The following is a 7,346-nucleotide window of genomic DNA, read 5'->3' as shown; positions in this document are numbered from 1 at the left end:
TACCAAAAAGCAATGTAAGAAAGAGGAAATGTAGCAACAAGAACAAAAATGAAACTAAAAGCAATGCCAAAAACAAAACACCACTTGTATAGTAGACCTGTTGAAAACCCACAGTTGGACAACATTGATGGTGCAGTAAAGATATGTTTCTTCTGTCAACAACAAAAAAGAAAGGCAATTAGAAATTCATGTAAAAACGAAAATTTATAAAGAAAGAGCCAATTCAAACAAGAAACAGACTAAAATGTGAGAGAATTTTGAAGAATTAATGATGTATAAGTAAAAAGAATGAGATTGGTAGAATTCTTGCTTTCCATGCAAGGAGACCCGGGTTCAATTCTAGGCCAATGGACCACATGTACAGTTGTTAATCGCCTCTATGGCAGTGGAGGCTGCTGTGTTGCTGTGATGTTGATCAGAGTTCAGCAGAGCTTCCAGACTAGGATAGACTAGGAAGAAAACCTAGTGACCTAAACTTTTGACAAACCAGCCAATGAAAACCCAGTGGATCACAGTGGTTCAATCTATTTTGCATGGGGTTGCCATGAGTCAAGAGCTGACTTGATGGCAGCTAACAAAAACAATGGTAAAAAAAAGAACACATTTGACCTTGATGCTTGAACTAACATAGTAACAAATGATTATATCTCCATTCCAACTGATCTAGTCTTACTAACCAGATATGCTCTGAATAGCATTATTACCTAATTATAATATTGTGGAAACAATTTCATTGGTTTCCCATTTTCAGAATTGACTTATGTGCAAACCATGGAAGATAAATTATATTTACTGAATAAAAGAGAAATGATGTAAAACTTGACATCATAAAATATTGTGATGTAAGTGATAAAATTTAAAAGACAGAAGGGACTAGAAAGGAGGGGTGAAGTACAAGGTCATGGGTTTTCATCTATTTCATGATGGGTAATTGAATGATACTCTTTAAACAAACTTGATAGAGATTTAAGAATATAGTTCTATGATTACAGTAACCAATAGAAGTTTATATATTTGAAGGCTACAAAGAGGAAAGGAGAGGATGCCACCTAAAACCTTTTTCTCTCATCACAGGGAATCAATAGAAATCGCCTAAAGTTTACACAAGTAGATGGAGCTAAGACAAGCTCTTATTTTTTACTTGTTTCATTTCTGTTATTTTGAAAACTATCCATGTGCATTTTTAAAGATCAAAAGAAAGAAGGTGAAAACATCTATGAGAAATGGTGATAAGCAATTATACTAGCAAAACAGCATTAAATCTTCTATTAGAAATCATAGAGTCTCAAGTCTAGTTAAAAAAAGCAAAATCTGCCTCCAAGTTGCTTACAAGGGAAGGATCTGACACCAAAGTTGACAACAGTGGGTGGCACAGATGCTAGGCACATGCAAGCAAACAGAAAGTAGGGCTGGCGAAAGGAATGTGGAACACTTTCAAGATAAAATGCATTATATGGACAAAAGGGGATAGTTTATAATGATAAAAGTTACAGTCCACCAAGAAATTATAATAATCTTGGGTCTTTACTCATGGAAAAACAGCATTGAAACTTGTAAAGTAAAAATTGCTAGGAGATGAAAAACAAATTAAAGAAAAGGTATATAGAAAATTAGAATAACAGATATACACAAAAAGAGAATGTACAGATTTTTCAGAAAAAGAAATTTGAAAGACAGGGCTCTTGGTGTGTGTGTGTGGGGGGAGTGTGCATGCATGCATGTGCGTGCACATGGGTGCAGAGGTGTGGTCACTTTATCCTAATCATAGACTTCAGTCACTTCTGAGGAGAAGGAAGAAAAAGTTTTATTTCTGTGACATTTTTCTCATGGTGAAACTCCATAAAATTTAAAACTTTGAGATAAAGGTCTTATCAGGAGATACTGTCATGATTTTTAATATGTGAGCTATAAATTCTGTTCTTATCACTAAGTCACTGAGAACTAAGACTGCTGATTTTCCAAACTCAGAAAAGCAGAGTGATGGACCAAAACCTAATTCTGTTGACCTTCATTCTTCCCCATCCAACCCTCATGTCCTTCCTGCATCTGTAAATTCCAGTTGATACAGAAATTGTAGTGGGATGCCTCACTTCCTCTAATGGAAGCTAAGGTTGAGAGCAAAAGAAGGTTAGCTAGGTACCTGTGCAAATGTCAGGTGGGGGAGGCAGGAGGCAGGAGGCAGGCAGGAGACAGGCAGGAGACAGACAGATGTGCTTTGAGCATCAGGAAAGCTTTTCTGGTATGAGAAAATTGGAAGAGAATTCTACATCTATGCCAGAAGAGCACCTGTATACATTTTTAATTAAATAGCTTTGTGATCTTAGTACAATTTATGGTCAATAGGTACTTTTTAGTACATTTGGTCGTTAACATAGAACATGTTAATGTGCTGTTTGGCCAAAAACTTTGAGTTTACTGATGGATAACCAGATAGTGCATAAGTGTTAAAATTCCTTACCCTCACCTCCACACTTTATGTAATGCATTGATTTGAAAGGTCCATGGAATCAATACAGCCAAATTAACTGGGCGAGTGTCTTCTGCCCAATGTCCCACTGCAGTGATGAGAAGGATCATTCTGCAGGTGCTTGATGCCAGATGATGGGCAGGGTTTATAGTAACACTTGGAGCTGGGGAGAGCAGTGTGGGAAGTGTATACCTGCATAGCTTTCCTGGCCTATTAAGGTCTCATAGAAATGGATTCCCACCAAGAGGAATTTTTTTCACTGGATTTTTTAATGGCATTACTTGACCGTGATTTATCGGAATTCACACATCAGGAGAGCTAAGGGAAGTGGCAATTTCAAGTGATTAAAACCAGTACAACATTGTACTGTTACTTTTGTTTAATTCCTTAAAAATTGCTGAGGTTTTACAGATAAGAAAGCTGAGACATTTTTGCAAGTGTATTAACTGCCAAAGGCTGCAAGAGTATTTTTACAACTAGTGCTTTAGGCATTTGACTGCTAACCAGAAGGCTGGCAGTTCAAACCCACCAGCCACACCTTGGAAGGAAGGTTGGGCAATCTACTTCCATAGTGATACCGCCTCGGAAACCCAAGGAGGGGTCACTATGAGTTGGATCTGACTTGACGGCAATGAGTTTGGTTTGGTATTACTCAAGTTCAATGAATGCAATTTCAGACCCTCAGAGGCCCTTTTTGCATGTGTCTAGTGTCTAGGATGGTCCCTGGATGAGCCTGACTGTTGGAGGTTCAAGTCCACTGAGAGGAACCTTGGAAGAAAGGCCTGGTGATCTTCTTCTGAAGAATCAGCCATTGTGCTCCCCTGAGCACAGTTCTACCCTGACACATGCAGTCGCTGTAAGCTGTAGTCAACTTGATGACAACTGGTGTTGGTTCATAAACCTCCTGGGAAACATGCTAAAAGGCAGATTGCTAATTCTCACCCCACAGCTGCTGAATCAAAAACTGGGAATCAAGAAGCTACATTCCCAACAAGCGATTTGGGCCATTCTGATGTGAGGGCCTCTGTATCACACTTCATAGAAAATGCTGCCCTGTAACTTACGTTGAACACCTGAAAGAACCTGTGCTCTGTCCTGCATACACTAAAAGCAAACCAGTTGCCATCACGTCAATTCTGACTTATGGGACGCTACATGTGTCACAGTAGAACTGTGTTCTGCAGGGTTTTCAGGGTCTGATTTTTCTGAAGTAGATTGCCAGGTCATTCTTTTGAGACATCTCTGGGTGGATTTGAACCTACCAACTTGTGGCTATCTGCTGGGGACTTAACTATTTGCACCATCCAGGGGCCATCCTAGACACTAGGCACATGCAAAAGACCTCTGAGGGTCTGAAATCACATCCACTGAACTTCGGTAATAAGTTGTAAAAATGCTCTTGCGGCCTTTGGTAGTTAATGCAGGTGGTGGTTGTTATAAGGTACCATCAAGTTGGTTATAACTCATAGCAACCCTTTGTACAACAGAAAAACTCTGTCCAGTCCTGCACCATCCTCACAATCCTTGCTGTGCTTGAGCCCATCTTTGCAGCCATGGTGCTAATCCATCTCATTGAGAGTCTTCCCCTTTTTCCTTGACCCTCTACTTTACCCAGGCTGATGTCCTTCTCCAGGGACTGGTCCCTTCTGATAACATGACTGTGATAGTTAAGGTTATGTATCAACTTGGCTGGGCCTGTTTTTGAGTGGCCAGGCAGCTGGTTGTAGTTATTCCCTATGATGAGACTGGCAATCAGCTCCATGGTGAGATCTGCCACGAGCAGCTGAGGAGCTGCATTAGGGATGTGGTCTGCTTCCAGTATATAAGGAGAAGCTTGGGGAATGGGCTGCAGATTTTTGGCATGCTTGGACCCTACACGTAGCCGAGTCTTCATTTACCAGCCTGCCATGTTTTCTGCCAATCTTAGGACTTGCTTTGGACTTGAACTAGTGGCCTGCTGTGTTGTTTGGTAATACTGGGACTGTGCTTTTTCAGTTGTCAACCTTAGGCTTGTCAGCCTCAGTAGCCAGCAGCTGCCTGAGTGAAGAGATGCCTCCCGCTCTAGTGGACCAGGAGCAAGAGGCAGAGCTGAAGCCCAAGTGTAGGGGGTTTTCACTCAGACCCTAGAGCTGACGCTTTGAACTTGGACTTTTAGCCTCCTAAATTGTAAGAAAATAAATGCCTGTTTGTTAAGACCACCCATTCATTTGTGGTATCTCCTGTTAGAGCAGCATGAGGTAACCGAAACAATGACTGGAGTATAAGAGATGAAGTTTGGCATTCTCATCTAAGGAGCCTTCTGGTTGTCCTTCTGCTAAGAGAGATTTGTTCTTCTGGCAGTCCATGGTATATTCAGGTTTATAGGCACCTCAAAGTTTGCGAACCATTACATTTCTGTAGGCCTACCTAGTTTTCTGTTTACATTTTATGTCATATAAAGTAGGACTTAAGAATTTTATTTATTTAATTAATTTATTTATTTTTGGGTAAGACTGGAATACTGTTTTCAAATTAATAAGAGCTTTGTGTAGGAGAGGGAGCTCTGGTGGCACAGTGGTTAAGGCATTTGGCTGCTAACTAGAAAACTGGCAGTTTGAGCCTACCAGCCACTCTGCAGGAGAAAGATGAGGCAGTCTGCTTCCGTAAAGATTTACAGCCTTAGAAAACCTATGGGGCTATCCTACTCTGTCCTGTAGTCACTGTGAGTTGGAATCAACTCAATGGCAGTAGGGTAATGATATTCTCTTCAAAATTCCTCTTTGAAATTGATCTGGAAAAAAACACCGCTGACTCGAATGCTAAACAAATCTGTCCTGTATCTGACAGCTGCCTGTCACATGCACTGACCTTTCAGTTATGTGTTCAAATGTTTCCTGAAAGTCAAAACATATGTTCAGAAGTTCTAATGGAAAAGAACGAAGCCTGTCACTTGGCTTTAAAAGAAAGAAATGGAGATAAGGTGACATGATTCAGATAAATTTCATGTCACAGGTGTAGAGATGGGAAGACAAGAATAAGAATTTCCAGAACTGCTATCAATTATCTTTTGGGTGAGGGTGTCATGAAATAAATGTCCCCTCCCTCCTCAGCCTCTAATACAGGCGTTGGAAACAGCCATCCTGCCTGATGCTTTGTACTGTGTGGGAGATGAAATTAAATTGCCTATGGGTATGTGAAGAGTCTAACCCTCAGAAAACTAGGAAGTGTTAAACTAGAAGTTTTTTTTTTTTTTGTTTTTTGTTTTTTAATTTGGTAGATTTTGTTTTCTTCCTTTCTATCCATTCACACTCATTCAGCTACAGCAGAAGCACCTTTGTTGGTGAGATAAAGGGGCCACTTTGCTCTAAAGTTCTGTACCTCGACCTGAAAAATTTGAGATTCTTGCTTCTGAAATAGGATGTTTGCATTACGGAACCAGGAAGAAGGAAGGAGTTTTAGCTTATTAAATACTTGACTTTAATAGGAGTGATTGAAAGTTGCTTCAATTTCCTTCTTGGTAGGCTTAGGTTCTATTGCCTTTACTGATAGAGTTTTCTTTTTGTTCTACTTTTTGGAACTGTAGTGCCCAGAATTAGGGTTATCACAAGTCGTGGTTTGTGACATGCTGCAGTTAACTTTGTGCATGGACCTTTTTGTTTTACTTATTTCAAAAATGATGATGTGCGAACATGTTGGCTCATCTAAGAATGTGAGCATTATTTATACTTATGTCTAGGCCTTTGTCTTATTCCTGTGCCTCCCCATGCCTCCACTCTCACAGGTAACCGTCATATGAAACAGTGTTTCACATTCTCTTGCTTTACCCCTCTTTATCTTCCTGTATGTTTAAGTGATACATTGTTTCATTTTGCCTGGTTTTGAACTTTATGAAGAGATATGGTATCTGGTTTAGATAGTCTCCTGAGTCTCGTTCATTTATATTACTAAGCCATGCTGTCATATTACATTATCATGCTGTCATTGCTGTGGGATAGTTTGCTCCTTGCCAATACTGCCATTTTCCCATGAATTAGAATATAGTGTATGCTATAGTTTATCCATACTTCTGTCATGAGGCCTTTAGGTGGTTCCTACTTTTTTGCTTATGTAACCAAGGCTGCTTGTTAGCATTCCTGTCTGTGTCCTGATAAACACACGTGCAAGGTTTCCCTTGTGTGTATACCTAAACATAGAATAGCATGTGTACTTAGTTCTTTCTACCTAAAGATAAAATAACATCTTCTTGTTGTGTGTCATCAAGTCAATTCCAACTCATATTGATCCTTTAGGGCAGAGTAGAACTGCCCCATAGGCTTGTCTAGTCTGTAATATTCACAGAAGCAGATTTCCAGGTCTTCTGGGGAGATGCTGGGTAGTTTGAACCCTTTACCTTTCGGTTAGCAGCCAAGCACTTAACCATTGAATCACCAGGGCCTCCTTACTTTCATCTATAATCCTAAAGGTCGAACAGCAATCACTGCTATGTTGGAGGGTATAAGGTTTATGAGATTGTTCAACTTTACAAGAAAATGTGCAAATGCTTTCCAGAATGGTTGTATCACCAGAATAGTTGTATCAGCTTCTACTCCCACTAGAGGTACAAAAAGGAAGAGTTGACATCTTTGTCAACTCTTTGTATTTTCAGATTTGTTATTTTTTTTTGCCAGTTTCATGAGTATACATCTGATAGACTTTTAAAATACTTTGTCTATCACTTAGAAACAGAAGGAAGATTGGGCAATCTACTTCTATAGTGATATTGCCTTGAAAACCCAAACAGGGGTCGCTATGAGTCGGATCCAACTCGATGGCAGCGAGTTTGGTTTTTGGTTTTTTATCACTTAGAGAAAAGGTGTTGTTGTTATTTGCCATTGAGTTGGACCTGACTAATAGCGACCCC

Source organism: Orycteropus afer, unplaced genomic scaffold, assembly GCF_000298275.1.
Source record: "Orycteropus afer afer isolate SDZICR_OR568_19922 unplaced genomic scaffold, OryAfe1.0 scaffold00079, whole genome shotgun sequence".
Lineage (NCBI taxonomy): Eukaryota > Metazoa > Chordata > Mammalia > Tubulidentata > Orycteropodidae > Orycteropus > Orycteropus afer.
This window is presented reverse-complemented; position numbering follows the sequence as displayed.